This window comes from Spinacia oleracea, chromosome 1 (assembly GCF_020520425.1).
Source record: "Spinacia oleracea cultivar Varoflay chromosome 1, BTI_SOV_V1, whole genome shotgun sequence".
Taxonomy (NCBI): domain Eukaryota; kingdom Viridiplantae; phylum Streptophyta; class Magnoliopsida; order Caryophyllales; family Amaranthaceae; genus Spinacia; species Spinacia oleracea.
The window spans coordinates 26,188,490-26,208,358 of NC_079487.1; the positions used below are offsets into that span (position 1 = coordinate 26,188,490).

General features: G+C 38.5%; 1 long non-coding RNA gene across 1 annotated transcript; it reads left to right on the top strand.

Annotated features, from left to right (window-relative positions):
* Positions 1-3,023: 3,023 nt before the first annotated feature.
* On the top strand, positions 3,024-16,992 carry LOC130465777 (uncharacterized). The gene is made up of 3 exons (XR_008925793.1): positions 3,024-3,340; positions 3,567-3,717; positions 16,745-16,992. It is a non-coding gene; the product is annotated as an uncharacterized lncRNA (long non-coding RNA).
* Positions 16,993-19,869: the final 2,877 nt, after the last annotated feature.

Sequence of the window (19,869 nt, forward strand, 5' to 3'; positions counted from 1 at the left end):
TACCACTTAGTCTTAACAAGTTCAGTACAGAAAATGCTACTGTCATTATTGATGTTTTGGATGTCTTTCCTTTAATATGTTTAATTCTTACTTCATGTCTTCATGTACCTAGAAAGTTGTTGTGCTTGACAGAATATTGTGTATTTGAATTGATGTGAAAGGGTCGGTTTCACTTCATAGGTTCTCTTTTTCTCTTTTTCTAAGCGATTTAATGCCGTTCTTGGTGAGAGTGGTCTCAGCAGTAAACCTTCATCTCAGCAGTATGCCGTTCTTGGTGAAGTTGACTATTGTGTTCCATCTTTCTCTAGTTTGAGTTAGTGTAGACATGTAAACAGAAGAAACATTAATACAATAATATCTAGCTTCTTAGCATGGATCCTACCCCATGCTGTCAGAGTTTAGTCGTCCTGCCTTTTCCTCACAAGTAGAAAATGCAATTTGCAATTGACCCGCATGGTACAACCTCCGTTTTCCTGATTAGCTACTTTAACAACAAAAACTAAGGAGAAATCAAGATACTCAAGTGGTTACCTTACTACCTTTTTCTTTTAGAAGGAAAGAGATTGAGAGTAAGAGAATTATTAAATATAATTGAGTCCCGTGGAATGGGGTGGAAGATGATAAATTGAGAACAAAAAGTTGGCATAAATAGGACTAAGTAAAAGCGAGTAGATTGCTACTACTGCTGCTGCTATTGCTATTGCTACGGCTGGTCTAGCCTAGTTGTGGCATAGTTCCCCTGCGTTCTTGCTTTTCTAATTGCTTATCGTTCTGGCCATGTTTTGTGTAGACACAAATAAATTCTAACTTATTGAAAGTGTATTTCTACATTTTGAAGTGGGTCTATTCAAAATTAAATTTTACTGCTTTGTCAATACTAAATATCAAGAATTAGCCATGCATCCTTTGCCGCAGGGAATTTAAGAAGCTATTATGTGTGTACAGATTATGAGCTTTATTTTAAAATTCAAAATAGCTGAATGAATTAAAATATACTCCAGAGTATCATAATTTTCCATGGGATATTTAACTGCCGGTGAACTTGCACTAACATGATTGAACACTGATGATGTTGTTTAAAATATGCAGTATAGACAATGCTGCTATCAACACATGCAGACAATTGTTCTTTTTCTTGGGTTAGTTTTCAAAAGTACAAAAGAATGTGTTTCTTGTAGTTAGTGCCTACGAACCAGAATTAGACACTTACGAACTGTAATCTATTCCTTGCTTTATCAGTGGTTCTTTTGGCTTTCCTATTTGTGTGACCATGTTAGAAATTTTTCCCGTCTTTCCTTCTCCCTTGGTCTGATTTTTCCTTATTCTGAAGTCCGAACCCTCTTAAATTGTGATTGAGTGTGCATGGCTAGCTGGTTCAAATATCTTGTATGTTGCATGTTTCCTGTGCTTTGGGATGTAGTTTAAGTTTCTGGACTCACGGTTTTCTGGGAGGAGTTTGTGTTGTACTTCTGAGTATGCTGGGCTGGTTTCATTTCGCGAATAATGTTATTTCCAATTGAGGTAGGTCATTGTATTTTCATTTGCGAATATTGATGTGACTCATGTTTAGAAACAATTTCACATACTGCATTAGAGATACTAATAGCATACTGCAGTTGTTCTTAAGAGAACGATACATAACTACAGCTAGTCTGCTAGTATTTTTTACGGTGATTCATCATTCTAAGGTGATATAGCTCGATAGTCCTTTTTTTGGCAACCATCTCAGCTAGTGTGCCATGAAACTCAGCTAGTCTGCCATGACTGTGGTAGGCCAAGAATTCTGCTGTCTTGTGGTAGGCCAAGCTTGCAGATGTCTTCTAGTCCACTGTTGTGACATGTAGGCCAAGCTTGTAGATGTCTTCTAGTCCATTGATGTCTTACATTTGTAGTTGGATGCATAACTTGATAAGAGCTCCTGAACATGTGTAAGTAAATTATCAATCATTAGCCACAAGCTCACATGCCACAGCTTTCCAAGACTGATCAATAATTAGTCACATTATCTAATTGTATTTTAGAATTAAGAAGCAGAGGAAAATGTGGCCAGTTGCAGCAAGCAAGAATCTGTTGCAATATATCAGCACCCAACCAGTAGACTACTGATTATTAGATTATGATTAGTAATTTAGTAGTGACTGAATTGAGTAGTAATTGAATTGTTATTGAGGTGTTGTTTAGGGATTCATGAGATTGGTAGTCCGTAGTTGTGCCTGACTGAGTTACTGACTTGGTATTTGCTAAATGGTAAACAACTAATCATGATTCTTTAACATTGTTCTTGACCTTGTTGTTAATTTTCCCTTGATTTTATGGAATGTTCATCATACTCAATTCATATATATTTGACATAAATTTTCTTTGCAGATTATTGATGATTCAAGTGGTAATAGTAAATGTAGATCAAGAGATGAACACGTTATCTTGAAGCTAAGCTAGCATAAGGATAGGTTTACTTGTTCGTAACCTTGTTTTTATTTAGTTTTGGACTATCTTGTAGAAAAAATGATAATGCTAGTTAGAAAGTTATTTTTGTTTTAAAACTATCGCTTTTATTTCAGTTTGACTAGACTCTACGAATTAATTTAATGTATAGATGATTTTTATCACTTTTTCTAAATTAACTACTTAAGTATATATATGAATCATAGCATGATGTTATATATATATATATATATATATATATATATATATATATATATATATATATATATATATATATATATATATATATATGAAAAAAAATATGATGCAAATTGTGACGCTCCAAAGTCTCTAAATTATTACGTATATATGAAAAATAATATGATGCAAATTGTGACGCTTCAAAGGGTCTAAATTATTTTGGAGGGAATGGGTAGACCTCGCACGAAAGTAAACATATAGTGACTCTAATAAGAGTCTATATATTTCGGGTGTCTAAAGCGTCTCTATATGGTTTATAGTGACGGAAAAATGTGTCTATACGCGTGCAAATAGTGACGCTTTATATAGTCTAAATATTGCGACTCCCTATAGAGTCACTATATCCCGAATAGCGACGGAGAAATACATCGCTGTTTTGCAAATTGTGACGCTCTAAAGCGTCGGTAAATAGCGGCAATGAAAATAGCGACCCTCTCCCAAAGCGTCGCTATGTGAAATAGCGACACTTTAGAGCGTCGCAATTTGTCCCAAAAAGCGTCACAATGTGCCGCGTTTTTTTGGTGATTGCACCGGCTTTTGATTAGTGATTTCTCTCTCCTGGGGTTTCAATGTCGACGTTTATGGGGCTTTCCTTTCCTATATATTTCGATCGGTGTTACGGTGAATGATCAATCTCTGTCACTTTCTCTCTTAGGTACTTTTTGTTCCAATTTTATTCTTAATTCGATTTTCCGCAATTTGATCAAATTTTCGGTTTTTGATTGTTCCGTTGATCATCGAATTTTGTTGTTGCTTGTTTTATTAATAAGATTGGATTGTTGTTTACTTCGATTTCTTGTTAAATGTTGCAATCTAGAGCAAAGATTTTTTTTTTGGGTTTTCGTTCCTTACCGATTCCACCTAAATGATCGATTGATTAGGTAGATTTGCAGAGCGGAAATTAAAACAACCGAAATCAAGACGAACTTCTTCGTTATTCGTTATGAATTAGCTCCCCACTCCTCCTATCTTCATCGGCCTCCGCCCCGCCGCCCGCTGCCTATTTCAAGCACAAATAAAGCTGCTAATTATGTAAGTTATTGATTTTGTAGAGATTGAAAGGCATTCCTTATGATCTGGGGATTATGTATTGTTGGTTAATTGTGATATCCATAAATTCATTCACTTTCATAGTTACACCCCAACAGAGGAAGGGTATTCCTGATTGCCATTGTCATCAATTTCTGTAATTATACATAATAAGTTGGGTTCATTACAGAATTCAATTTATATTCCATGTCAAAGTTTTGTTTTTATTCTTCGGTTTCAGCTGCCCCCTTATATACCTTACTGTTTATCTAAATTCCAACCAGAATTCCATTTTTTTTTACTGTTTGTTTAAATTCTAATGGGTTGATTCTAATGGGTGGGATTTTCCCTCGAAATTGATTCATAGCACTATTATGTTATACTAGAATGACTAGTAAACTCATACTATACATATCAATGCAAATATGTTACAGGTGGGAATTTTCCTTGAAATTTAGAACATGATGACAATACAAGTCACGGCGTTACAAGATAAAAATTATGGATTGGTTATGTTAGCTTATCCGGCGGGTAACTTTAGACATGAGTCACATGATTCAGGTCTACTGAGGGCTGCTCAAAGTGGTTGTGTGCTTGTGAATCATCAAAATCTTATAATGTTTATAGTGATTTGGGTTTTTTAATTTTGGTTTAAAGATTTAATTGATGTAGTGTAGTTGTTAGGTTGATTTTTGGTTAAATTGCGATTGCGTTACATGCTTAGTGTATAAAAACCAGTACTGCTTTTAAATGTTGGTGGTTTATGTGATTATTAGCTGATGTTACTGTTAGATCTAGCTCTGATTTCTATATAAATGATCTATTTTAGTTTCTCTATATTTGATTAGCTCTCAAAGTTATGATGTCCATTATTGTGCTTTTGCAATCAATTGGGTGACTTGTTTATATCATGTTACTTGGAAATTAAAGTTGTTCCCTAGATAGAAACTATCTAATGAGCTACCTATAACCTGCATAAAACATTAAAACCTAATAGGCGGCTAAATCTGAACTATAGCCGAATAAAGAGAAACATTTTTCACTTTTCATAGCAAACTCTCCTCCTCTTAACATTATGCAGCACATTTGAATCCGTTACCTGGTCCACTGGTGCTCTGGTATCCACCAAAATTCCTGCTCCAGCGGCAGCCACCAAAGCTGCAGTACTAGCAGCCAAACCAGAATTTGTTGTCATAGCCTTAGCAATATAATTAAATCCTCCTTCAGTTGTTCCTTCTCTTGTTGCAGGATTAGCTTTCTGCTTTGCATAATAGTTTGATATCATATTCTGCTTGCGAAGTGTGTGCAATTAGTAGTGAAACTGGATTTGACCCATATGACAGTATTTGTATGTGCCAAGACTGCCCAACCCCTGCACTATTGTCATTATGTGATCTTGAAATAATACTAGTGTTCTGTGAGTTAGTTCTTAATCTAATTTTGTTTGACATTATTGCCTTAGCAAGTTCCATTGACATCTTGAATCTTGATATATTTCTGCTTTGCATCACTCGTTCAAGATGGTTGACGACTGCGTTTTTATCCATCTCTTGGCTTTGCCTGGCTTTTTCAAGTTACAAAATACAGACCATAAGCCTGATAATACCTTTCAGTGATTATCAGTGATTATGCTCTGAATTGTCCGTAAGTAGCCTGTTGCTTTAGCTTGATGTTTGTGATGAACAATGATGCTGCTTAGCTGCCACGGCTCAGTGGAAGATGAGATCTCCTGCTTCCTTTCTCTTTGTGATGTTTCATACATAGTAGTTGATAATGTGGTTTACTGTAGATTTACATGGTGTTATGTGTACAATGTGAAGGAAATAATGCCCTTGGTCCAAGTATGCATTCTATGTTAAGTCTAATAAATGCGGTTCAGTATTAATTAACAAGTTAATAATTCAGTGAGATCAAGTGAGCTGAATGCCTAGCTAGAGGCCGCTTCAGTTCAAGTGGAATTAATGATATTAATCCACAGCTTACTCTTGACTGAACCCGTAGGGTCACACAAATAGTACGTAAACGGATCAAGTATTTAATGGCATTAAATACTCTATCTATGGATATTCGGAACCGACGGATCTTGGTTTCAGTGGGAGCTGAGATCGTCACAGGCAAGAAATGAATACTCCGGAAACGATGATATTACCGGAAACGGAAATATGGATCGTATCGGAAATATAAATATTATCCAAGTCGTAGATGTTGCCGGAAACGGAAACATGGTACGTATCGGAAAATATTATCGGAAATGGAAATATTACCAGAATCGGAAATATTTCCGGAAACGGAAATATTGTCAGAATCGGAAATATTACCGGAATCGGAAAATAATTCCGGAAACAGAAATATTAAATATTTGTTCGAAACGGAAATTAATTCCGGAATCGGAAATGTTAAATATTGTTCGTATCGGAAATGAATTCCGGAATCGGAAATTTAATCGGAAGCGTATCGTACGAATAAGCATCGGACGAGGCCTGTCGGACGAGGCCCAGCACGAAGCCAGGCCATCGCCCAGCAAGCCAAGCGCGCCGCACAAACAGCCACGCCAGGCCCAGCGCAAGGCCAGGCCCAGCAGGCCGTGGCAGCGCGCGCGGGAGCTGCGTGGGCTTGCAGCTCGCGCAGGCCTCGCTGCGTGGGCTGCTGCTCGTGCGCACGCATGGGCGGCCCATCGTGGCTGCCGTGTGTGCGTGTGTAAGTGTTTGTGTTCGTGCACGTTTCCTAAAACGTGCAGAGTTCGGTTAATGATTAAATTCCTAATTCTGTTTGATAAATTAATTAAATTAGAGTTCTTGTAGGATTCTAGGTTTAATTAATTTGTATCTGAATAGGATTCCAATTCCCTTTCCATACCCCTATAAATATGTGGCCTGGGTTCACAATTTATAACGAGTTTTAAAGTATTCAAAGTGAGTTTTTGAGAGAAAAATTCAGCCACACATCTTGCTCAAAAGTGCCGAAAATTCTAGTACCTTAAGGGCGATTCTAGTTGGTCAATCTTAAGGCGGATCCGGACGTGCTGTGGACTATCTACGGAGGGACGACACTTGGAGTCCTAAAGACTTGTTCTTGTTCGGTTCGGGCGCAGCTAGGGAGGGCACGCAACAAAGAGTATGCATCTAAATTATGCTATATGATTATGTGTAAATAATATGTAATCCTGGGTTAATGGTTGTTTCCGCATGATTTATGTAATATCATATGTATCATAACCTAACAGTGGTATCACGAGCCCCTTATTATTTTCATAATCTAAAATTGCATGAACATGGTTAAATATTACAAATTTGCAAGAATTAAAAGGGGTGATTAATTTTCGTAATTGTTAATTAATTGCAAATTGCGTTTATTTAATTATACGTACGCAGTTTTTCGGCAGTTTCTTCGTTACTCATCCAAATCGAGTGATTTTTGTGTCAATTTCGCATGTAAAAGGCATTCTAAAATTTTGACAAAAAAAGTATTTTTCTGCCGAACCCAGAATTCTCAAATTCGAAGCCTAACTATGACTTTTCGAAGGTTTTAGTTTTTCGAATGCAAAATTTCGTAAATTTAAGATGTTAAATTAAATATTTGCGATTCTTGTTGATAAATCTTGAATTTTGATTGAGCTACTGCATATGTTTAACAAGTTTGAATGCCTAGTCTTGTTAATTATGCAATCTAATTTGTAATTATGATTAATTTGTTGAAAATTAGAATAATTTAGAATTAATTTGATTTTCATAATTAATTGTAATTTAATTAGAAACCTATGATTCAAAACCACCATAAAAATTGTAAATTTATGATAAATTTTAAATTTTTATGACCTAGACTTGAATCCATAACAATCGGAAATCAATTGGATAATAAATTTACGATTTTTCGCCCTAAAATTATGAAATTAATAATATTTATTAATTTGTCATTAATTTTATAAATTTTAAATTTTTTATGCGATTCGTTCATATAACTTGCACGCACAAAGCAATGGACGCTTCGTGTTACCCTTAAGGGGTGTTGTATAGTGCGGGCATGCGACGACGAGCAAGGGAGCTCGTCGCCCGTGCGGCACGAATGCAATGAGCAAGGCATGGTGCACGTGCACAAGGCAGCAGCCCTGCCTTGTGTCGTGGGCCACGAGCAATGGATGAATGGGCATGGGCGAAGGGCGAGCCAAGGCAGTCGCGTGTGGGCAGCAAGCGAGCTGCGCCACAACGCGCACTGCCTCGCAGAAGAGCGCGCAGCCTCGCGCGCAGCGAGCGCAAGCTCGCGTGCCACGAGCGCTGCGCCCAGCGTTGCTCGCGCGCACAGCGAGCGATGTCGCGCGCCCAGCGAGCGATGGCTCGCACGCACAGCGAGCGATGTCGCGCGCCCAGCGAGCGATGGCTCGCACGCACAGCGAGCGATGTCGCGCGCCCAGCGAGCGATGTCGCGCGCACAGCGGGCGATGGCTCGCGCGCACTGCGAGCGATGGCTCGCGTGCGACGAGCGCTGGCGCGCGCGCAGCGTGCGATGGCTTGCGATGGAAATGCAGCAGCTATGCGACGAGCGCATGAGCTGCGTGCACATGGCCAGCGATGGTTGTGTGCGAGCGGCCCATGGGCGTGCAATGTGTAGGGTGTTTGCGTTACGATTAGATCGTTTTGAATGTTTAATTTGAAAATTTTCAGTTTACGTAATTTTAATTAATTTTAAAATTAATAATTTAAATTATTTTCTTGGATTTTAATTTTGAATATTGTAATTATAATAAATGTTATTTATTCTAATTATTTTACTAAAATTAAAATCATGAATTAATTTAAATAACGACTGAAATTAAATTAAACTTTTTGGATTCAATTATAAATTTATATGAGCTTTAAATTTTAATTAAATTTGTATGTTTCCGGTTAGACTAGAAATACATTTTTATGTTTAAAATTAGTAAAGCATATGAATTTATTGGTTTAAGTGGGAGCGTATTTTAGTCATAAACTCTTGATTAGGTCTACAAATCCTTAAGGTTAAAACAACTTGATTAGAATTAATAAGGACTGAATAATTGGTAGATTATTGGTGCCCTTGATTAATTGCTGCAAATGTTTACGTGATGCATAATGTGTTTTACTAACCAGCTATGTGGGCCATTCATGATAATGAATGGGTGAATGGTATATATTGTATATGTACTGTTTTGCAGGTTATGAAGTGACTAGTATGGCCCAAATAGGATAGAAAATATGGTCTGCGTACCATTAATTTGAATGTAATTGGTCTAAAGTACCAAAGTTATTTTTCAATTCAAATATGGTCTGCGAACCATCAAATAGTTGTAATTAGTTATAGCTTATCCTATTTGAAGAAAATGGTGCCTCCCACGGAGATTTTCAAGACGGACTTTGAAGTCAAAGCTTCAAGATGAAGTCGGGCCATACTAGATCACAAATATCTTATGCATGTTTTAAGTTATTTATTGCTTTTAAATATGTTTTAAAATGCATGAGATCAAAAGCTTGATTATGTTGCATGATTAAGGATTTTAGTTCACTTAAAATCTAACCAACATAGTAAGAGCCTTAAGTTCCAAACTTAAAAATTGAGTTAAAAGGTGCCATGCCAAAATATACACTTGCTTGGATATCCTTTACATCAATCTAGTAATAGTTTTCGCTCAGCGAGGTGTTACTTATTGGTCCTAAAGGGGCAAGGTACACAAATAATTGTGAGTACATGTTAGTTTTGGTGAAACTCAACGATATAAGTAAGGAGTCCTTTTATGTCGTGGAAAATTCGATAGGTTTACCTAATAAGTTCTTAGACGTACCTATCAACCAAGAATAGTTTCTAGACTATTAGCAAAAGGCTTTTGCTTACCTAAGATGTTCTAGGATTAAGTCGACAAACTGTGCTTAGTTCTTCAATGATTTTAGGATCTTGGAATCATTTTATTCACACCTGCCGGAACACATAATTTGAATAAAATGCTTAATAAACATTGAATTATGCATGTATGCTAGAATTTAAGTTTATTAAGAGAAACTGTGAATGGTTATTTATTTGTTTATTCTTTTCAATTGTAGTTTTAATATGGCAAACAACAATCAAAACATCATCATGGGTTCTGAGCTTATGGTCAAGCTAAACCTGACAAATTTTCTTGAATGGGAAGCTAAGCTAGTTGAAATAGTCAAACTCAATGGACTTGAGTATGTACTGTCACATCCCATGCCAAGCTACTATGCCAGAGACATGACCCCTGAGAGATTTTACGCCTGGGATGCGGATCTCAAAAAGGTTATGAGTCTCATGCTGAACAATATCCCTGATGATTGGGCTAAAAGGTTTGTAGCCTATGAACCTTTTACGCTCATCAAGAATCTGAGGGATATCTGTCGTGGAAGTACGGAGGACAGGGACCTGAACGTCCATGAGTTGATTGAATCAATGTCTGGTCTAAAGGTTAGTTCTCCCAACAGGTGTTATAGGATGGAGGTCCAAGAAACACATGTTCAGCTCCTTCGCACTAAACAGAGGGTAGGCGTCCCACTGAGGTTCCATGTGGATCTTATGTGTTCATATTTTGATCGCCTAAGTCTACTAGGAACACCAATAAGCGAAAGGATGGCAGTCTCTGTCTTGCTCAATTCACTACACAGTGGGTTTGGTCGCTTCAAGCAACTATACCTAAGTGAACCAAGAGAAGAAACAGTTGCAGAATTTATTCACCTTGTCAGAAAGGCTGAAGTAGTACTGGACTGTGAAGCCAAAGATTTACTCAAGGCTAGAAAGAGACCATTCAAGAAAGGTGGAAAGTCCAAGGGCAATGCTAAATCAAAGCAGGACAAGTCCACATCAAGCTGTCTTTATTGTGATGGAATAGGCCATTACAAAAGAGAATGTCCAAAGCTAAAGGAAGATCAGAAGAACGGAACAGTCGTTCCATCTTCAGGTATTTTCGTTATAGACTGTATACTTGCTAATTCAACTTCTTGGGTATTAGATACAGGTTGTGGCTCACACTTATGTTCCAATCCACAGGGACTAAGAAGAAGTAGAAAGTTAAGCAAGGGTGAAGTCGACCTACGAGTGGGAAATGGAGCACGGATTGCTGCATTAGCTGTAGGAACTTACTATTTGTCGTTGCCCTCCGGGCTAGTTTTGGAACTGGAAGAATGTTTCCATGTTCCAAGTCTTACTAAAAACATCATTTCAGTTTCTTGCTTAGATGCTAAGGGATTTTCCTTTTTAATAAAAGACAATAGTTGTTCGTTTTATTTTAAAGAGATGTTTTATGGATCTGCTAGATTAGTCAATGGACTTTATTTATTAGATCACGACAAACAAGTATATAACATAAATACCAAAAAGGCCAAAAAGAATGATTCAGATCTCACCTATCTGTGGCATTGTCGATTAGGCCATATAAACTTGAAACGCTTAGAAAGACTTCAAAGGGAAGGAATTCTAGAACCATTTGACTTAGAGGATTATGGTAAATGCGAATCATGTTTACTTGGCAAAATGACAAAGCAACCTTTCTCTAAAGTTGGAGAAAGAGCAAATGAACTACTGGGTTTAATCCATACAGATGTATGTGGACCAATGAGTACAAATGCTAGAGGTGGTTTCAGCTACTTTATCACTTTCACTGATGACTTCAGTAGGTATGGTTATGTCTACCTAATGAAGCATAAGTCTGAATCCTTTGACAAATTCAAGGAATTTCAGAGTGAAGTAGAGAATCAATTAGGCAAGAAGATTAAAGCACTGCGGTCTGATAGAGGCGGTGAATATCTGAGCTATGAATTTGATGACCATCTGAAAGAATGTGGAATTCTATCAGAATTGACTCCTCCTGGAACACCACAATGGAACGGTGTGTCGGAACGGAGGAACAGAACCTTGCTAGACATGGTCAGGTCAATGATGGGTCAGGCCGAACTTCCATTAGAATTTTGGGGACATGCACTAAATACAGCTGCACTCACTATAAATAGAGCTCCGTCTAAAGCTGTCGAAAAGACTCCATACGAATTATGGTTTGGAAAGCCTCCAAATGTGTCTTTTCTTAAGATTTGGGGATGTGAAGTATACGTCAAACGATTAATTTCAGACAAACTTCATCCAAAATCTGACAAATGTATCCTTGTGGGCTATCCAAAGGAAACAAAGGGGTATTACTTCTACAATACATCTGAGAACAAAGTGTTTGTTGCTCGAGATGGTGTCTTTTTGGAGAAGGATCACATTTCCAAAATGACAAGTGGGAGAAAAGTAGACCTCGAAGAAATTCGAGTCGAACAACAAACTCTAGAGAATGCTCAAGATGACATTCAGGATGAAACTCTGAGATCTTTAGAAGAATCTGGTGAGAATCATGGTCAATCTAGAAATGTTACCCCGCGTAGATCGCAAAGATATAGATCTCAACCAGAAAGGTACTTAGGTATTTTGACGAACGAGAGCTATGACGTTCTATTACTTGAAAGTGATGAACCTGCGACTTACAAACAAGCTATGACGAGCCCTAGCTCCAAGCAGTGGCAAGAAGCCATGCAATCTGAATTAGACTCCATGTCTGAAAACCAAGTATGGGATTTGGTCGATTTGCCAGATGGCTACCAAGCCATTGGAAGCAAATGGGTTTTCAAACTGAAAAAGGACAAGGATGGGAAACTTGAAGTTTTCAAAGCTAGATTGGTTGCAAAAGGTTACAGGCAAGTCCACGGTGTGGATTATGATGAAACCTTTTCACCAGTTGCAATGCTAAAGTCTATTCGGATAATGTTAGCAATCGCTGCATATTACGATTACGAAATATGGCAGATGGATGTCAAAACTGCTTTCTTAAACGGCGTTTTAACAGAAACTGTGTTTATGACACAGCCTGAAGGTTTTGAGGATCCAAAGAATGCTAAAAAGGTATGCAAGCTAAAGAAGTCAATCTACGGATTGAAGCAGGCATCCAGGAGCTGGAATATACGTTTTGATGAAGCAGTCAGTGACTTTGGTTTCATCAAGAACGCAGACGAATCTTGTGTATACAAGAAGGTCAGTGGGAGCAAAATTGCTTTCCTAGTATTATATGTCGACGACATATTGCTTATCGGAAATGACATTCCTATGTTGAACTCTGTCAAGATTTGGCTTGGGAAATGTTTTTCGATGAAGGATCTAGGAGAAGCACAGTACATATTGGGCATTAAGATTTACAGAGATAGATCTAAAAAGATGATTGGACTTAGTCAAAGCACTTATATCAATAAGGTGCTTGATAGGTTCAAGATGGCGGACTCCAAGCGAGGCTACCTACCCATGTCTCATGGAATGACTCTAAACAAAACTCAGTGCCCAAAAACACTTGATGAGCGTAGAGGAATGAATGGGATTCCATATGCATCATTGATTGGTTCAATAATGTATGCTATGATATGTACACGCCCGGATGTTGCGTACGCACTCAGTGCTACCAGCAGATACCAGTCAGACCCAGGAGAGGCGCAAAGATGACTTCCTGGTCTATGGTGGAGATGATGAATTAATTGTTAAAGGCTATACGGACGCAAGTTTCCAAACCGACAAAGATGATTTTAGATCACAGTCTGGGTTTGTCTTCTGCCTCAACGGAGGAGCAGTAAGCTGGAAAAGTGCTAAGCAAAGCACCATTGCGGATTCTACAACTGAAGCGGAGTACATTGCTGCACATGAAGCAGCAAAGGAAGCTATATGGCTAAGGAAGTTCATAGGTGAACTCGGTGTAGTCCCCTCCATTAAAGGACCAATAGCCCTGTATTGTGATAATAACGGAGCTATTGCACAGGCAAAAGAGCCTAGACACCACCAGAGAGTCAAGCATGTACTTCGTAGATTTCACCTTCTACGAGAGTTCGTTGAAAGAAAAGAAGTCGAGATAAGCAAAATTGGAACTGATGACAACATATCAGATCCATTAACTAAACCTCTGCCGCAGGCGAAGCACAACTCGCACACTGCAGCTATGGGAATCAAGCATATTGGAGAATGGCTTTGATGTCTCTGTTTAATGTTTTAAAGTTTTAGAGTTTAAATCTTTGTAAAACATTATTGGTTAATCATTCACAATAAATGAAAAGAATTCATTTTTCCATTTAATTTGTGGTTTATTAAATGATGAGTCCCTTCAATTTGACGATATATTCAAGATAGACTGTCAGGACCAGTCCTGTGACTAAGAAATGTCTATCAAGTGAACTTGAATGTCAAAGGTTGAAAATGGTCCCTAATCGAAGTTTTCTATAAAATTGGACGCATAGAAAACGTTAGACGATTAGAATGCAAGATGACTAGTAGTTCTGTTTCTTGAACTATGTGGACATGGCAATGTCATAATCATTTGCATAGATACTTACTTTGGGAAGACTAGTATCGGACAAGACCTATGAAACTTTACTGTAAGAGATGAAAGTCTGTCATAAGTAAATTTCATTAAATTATTAGACACTAAATCCTCAATACCTGAGTGATTTGAGATTACTTGTTTGAGAACTGGTTGCTTTGACGTTGACCAACCGTCGCACCGTAAAAGGAGGCTATAAAGGCAACGCTCAGGTAATCACCTATCAAACGAAGTCTAATCTCAAGATCGCAAGATTGGGATTGTCCTCCCATAAATCGGGATGAGATGCTTAAAAGTTGTACAAGGCCACTCGGAGAGCTAGAAACTGTGAAATGCATGGCCGTGCTCGGATGAATCATAGGCTATGATTATCTGTTTATTTGATCAGTTGAACTCTGAAACCGAGGAACACCTCTGGACATAATAAGGATGACAACTCTTACCTTATGTTCAAGAGCAAGCATCGAGCGACAAAGGAATTAGGAAAATGCACACTTGTCCCTAAGGACAAGTGGGAGACTGAAGGAAATAATGCCCTTGGTCCAAGTATGCATTCTATGTTAAGTCTAATAAATGCGGTTCAGTATTAATTAACAAGTTAATAATTCAGTGAGATCAAGTGAGCTGAATGCCTAGCTAGAGGCCGCTTCAGTTCAAGTGGAATTAATGATATTAATCCACAGCTTACTCTTGACTGAACCCGTAGGGTCACACAAATAGTACGTAAACGGATCAAGTATTTAATGGCATTAAATACTCTATCTATGGATATTCGGAACCGACGGATCTTGGTTTCAGTGGGAGCTGAGATCGTCACAGGCAAGAAATGAATACTCCGGAAACGATGATATTACCGGAAACGGAAATATGGATCGTATCGGAAATATAAATATTATCCAAGTCGTAGATGTTGCCGGAAACGGAAACATGGTACGTATCGGAAAATATTATCGGAAATGGAAATATTACCAGAATCGGAAATATTGCCGGAAACGGAAATATTGTCAGAATCGGAAATATTACCGGAATCGGAAAATAATTCCGGAAACGGAAATATTAAATATTTGTTCGAAACGGAAATTAATTCCGGAATCGGAAATGTTAAATATTGTTCGTATCGGAAATGAATTCCGGAATCGGAAATTTAATCGGAAGCGTATCGTACGAATAAGCATCGGACGAGGCCTGCCGGACGAGGCCCAGCACGAAGCCAGGCCATCGCCCAGCAAGCCAAGCGCGCCGCACAAACAGCCACGCCAGGCCCAGCGCAAGGCCAGGCCCAGCAAGCCGTGGCAGCGCGCGCGGGAGCTGCGTGGGCTTGCAGCTCGCGCAGGCCTCGCTGCGTGGGCTGCTGCTCGTGCGCACGCATGGGCGGCCCATCGTGGCTGCCGTGTGTGCGTGTGTAAGTGTTTGTGTTCGTGCACGTTTCCTAAAACGTGCAGAGTTCGGTTAATGATTAAATTCCTAATTCCGTTTGATAAATTAATTAAATTAGAGTTCTTGTAGGATTCTAGGTTTAATTAATTTGTATCTGAATAGGATTCCAATTCCCTTTCCATACCCCTATAAATATGTGGCCTGGGTTCACAATTTATAACGAGTTTTAAAGTATTCAAAGTGAGTTTTTGAGAGAAAAATTCAGCCACACATCTTGCTCAAAAGTGCCGAAAATTCTAGTACCTTAAGGGCGATTCTAGTTGGTCAATCTTAAGGCGGATCCGGACGTGCTGTGGACTATCTACGGAGGGACGACACTTGGAGTCCTAAAGACTTGTTCTTGTTCGGTTCGGGCGCAGCTAGGGAGGGCACGCAACAAAGAGTATGCATCTAAATTATGCTATATTATTATGTGTAAATAATATGTAATCCTGGGTTAATGGTTGTTTCCGCATGATTTATGTAATATCATATGTATCATAACGTAACACAATGTTTTTGGTGTTTCTGTACAGTAGTATTAGAATTCTTTGTAGTTTTGGATCTTAATTCTAAATGATGAAGAAATAAATGTCCTTTTCTTTCTTAAATTCACGTGGATTTGTTTGAGTATGACTATATATGCTTGCCTGTTTGCGCTTCTTACATCATTATTAATCTCCTTCTCAAAGTAGATTTGCTTTGTTAGTTTCATGTTAGTCCTGTTAAGTGCTGAGTTGCTAACCATTTGAACTAATATGAAAATTGAGGTTCGTAGCTCATGCCTTTCTTCTTGGCATTCATTTTACATGAGTGGGGCAATAATGCTTCTGCTAGCAGCTTAGAGCTTAGAATTTAGAACTTGCAGTAGCAGCTTAGAACATAGAACTTGCAGTAGCAGATTAGAGCTTAGAACTTAGAACTTGCAGTAGCATATTAGAACTTAGAACTTGCAGTAGCATATTAGAACTTAGAACTTGCAGTAGCATATTAGAACTTAGTATCAGATTAGAACTTAGAACTTGCAGAAGAAGAATTTGGTGGCTAAACATCAGAAGTGATGGCAATAGCCTATCTTGGTGATTGCACCGGCTTTTGATTAGTGATTTGTGTATTTTTCTATAACTTTTCCTCTCACCGATTTCAAGTTCTCGTGCACACAAACATTACACCAATGAACATTGCTAGAAACTCAAATATTATCAATGTATGTCCTAGAACTACACCAATGAACACTATACTAATGCAATTTTTTTTGATGTTTTTTAGTACTACAGTGGAGTACCTACTACTTATTCTCAAGCGAAGATTGACGAGTTAAGGAACATATGGGTTACATATGTGTCCGAGCATAAAGAAAAGAACTAGATGAAGAGTCTGAAAATGGTATGGATTATGAAGATGATGATACGGTGTAGGTGATTTTATGACTTCATTTAATTTTTGAAATTTGTATTTCTTTACGAAGAAGATTATAGTGTTAGGTTATGATACATATGAATAAACATAAATCATGCGGAAAATTCCTGGAAACATATTATTTACACATAATCATTTAGCATAATTCAGATGCATACACTTTGTAGCGTGCCCTCCCTAGCTGCGCCCGAACCGAACAAGAACAAGTCTTTAGGACTCCAAGTGTCATCCCTCCGTAGATAGTCCACAGCTAGTCCGGATCCGCCTTAAGATTGACCAACTAGAATCGCCCTTAAGGTTCTTAGATTTTCGGCTATTTGGGTGCAAGTGTTTGGCTGATTTTTGCTTAAAATCTTACCTTGAATACTTCAATAATCGTCTGTTAAATATGTGACCCTAGGCCTATATTTATAGAGTTTATGGAAAGGAATTGGAATCCTACTACGATACTAATTAGCTTAATTAGAATTATATTAAAACTCTTATTAACTATTTTATCCTATTAGGATTAGGAATTTAATCTTTGAATAAACCCCTATAGATTTAGGATTTGTATCAGACACAAACACCCACGAGCACGACCCTCGCGAGCGCTCAGCCCACGCAAGCCTTGCGGCCCACGCGAGCAGCGCAGCTCGCAGCCCACTCGTGCGCGCGCCTGGCCTTACGCTGGGCCTGGCGTGGCCTTGGCTGCCTTGTGTGGCGCGCAGGCTTGCTGGACGCGGGCCTGGCTTCGTGCTGGGCCTTCGTCTAGCAAGTCTCGTCCGATGCTAATTCGTACGACGCGCTTCCGATTAATTTCCCGATTCCGGAATTCATTTCCGATACGAACAATATTTAACATTTCCGATTACGGAATTAATTTCCGTTTCGAACAAATATTTAATATTTCCATTTCCGGAATTATTTTCCGATTCCGATAATATTTCCGATTCAGACAATATTTCTGTTTCCGGCAATATTTCCGATTCCGGTAATATTTCCATTAATATTTTCCGATACGTACCATGTTTCCGTTTCCGGCAACATCTACGACTTGGATAATATTTATATTTCCGATACGATCTTTCCGTTTCCGGCAATATCATCGTTTCCGGAGTATTCATTTCTTACTTTATGACGATCTCAGCTCCCACTGAAACCAAGATCCGTCGATTCCGAATATCCATAGGTGGAGTATTTAATGCCATTAAATACTTGATCCGTTTACGTACTATTTGTGTGACCCTACGGGTTCAGTCAAGAGTAAGCTGTGGATTAATATAATTAATTCCACTTGAACTGAAGCGGCCTCTAGCTAGGCATTCAGCTCACTTGATCTCACTGAATTATTAACTTGTTAATTAATACTGAACCGCATTTATTAGACTTAATATTATATGCATACTTGGACCAAGGGCACTATTTCCTTCAGTCTCCCACTTGTCCTTAGGGACAAGTGTGCATTTCCTAATTCCTTTGTCGCTCGATGCTTGCTCTTGAACATAAGGTAAGAGTTGTCATCCTTATTATGTCCAGAGGTGTTTCTCGGTTTCAGAGTTCAACTGATCAAATAAACAGATAATCATAGCCTATGATTCATCCGAGCACGGCCATGCATTTTACAGTTTCTAGCTCTCCGAGTGGCCTTGTACAACTTTTAAGCATCTCATCCCGATTTATGGGAGGACAATCCCAATCTTGCGATCTTGAGATTAGACTTCGTTTGATAGGTGATTACCTGAGCGTTGCCTTTATGGCCTCCTTTTACGGTGCGACGGTTGGTCAACGTCAAAGTAACCAGTTCTCAAACAAGTAATCTCAAATCACTCAGGTATTGAGGATTTAGTGTCTATTAATTTTAATGAAATTTACTTATGACATATTTTCATCTCTTACAGTAAAGTTTCATAGGTCTGTCCGATACTCTTCTTCCCAAAGTAAGTATCTATGCAAATTATTATGACATTGGCATGTCCACATAGTTCAAGAAACAGAACTACTAGTCATCTTGCATTCTAGTCGTCTAACGTTTTCTATGCGTCCAATTTTATAGAAAACTCCGACCAGGGACCATTTTCAACTTTTGACATTCAAGTTCACTTGATAGACATTTCTTAGTCACAGGACTGGTCCTGACAGTCTATCTTGAATATTTCGTCAAATTGAAGGGACTCATCATTTAATAAACCACAAATTAAATGGAAAAATGAATTCTATTCATTTATTGTGAATGATTAACCAATAATGTTTTACAAAGAATTTAAACTCTAAAACTTTAAAACATCAAACAAGGACATCAAAGCCATTCTCCAATATGCTTGATTCCCATAGCTGCAGTGTGCGAGTTGTGCTTCTCCTGCGGCAGAGGTTTAGTCAATGGCTCTGATATGTTGTCATTAGTTCCAATCTTGCTTATCTCGACTTCTTTTCTTTCAACGAAGTCTCGTAGAAGGTGAAATCTACGAAGTACATGCTTGACTCTTTGGTGGTGTCTAGGCTCCTTTGCTTGTGCAATATCTCCGTTATTATCACAATATAGGGCTATTGGTCCTTTAATGGCGGGGACTACACCAAGTTCACTTATGAACTTTCTTAGCCATATAGCTTCCTTTGCTGCTTCATGTGCAGCAATGTACTCCGCTTCAGTTGTAGAATCCGCAATGGTGCTTTGCTTAGCACTATTCCAGCTTACTGCACCTCCGTTGAGGCAGAAGACAAACCCAGACTGTGATCTGAAATCATCTTTGTCGGTTTGGAAACTTGCGTCCGTATAGCCTTTAAAAATTAATTCATCATCTCCACCATAGACCAGGAAGTCATCTTTGTGCCTTTTCAGGTACTTCAGAATATTTTTGGCAGCAGTCCAATGTGCCTCTCCTGGGTCTGAATGGTATCTGCTCGTAGCACTGAGTGCATACGCAACATCCGGGCGTGTACATATCATAGCATACATTATTGAACCAATCAATGATGCATACGGAATCCCATTCATT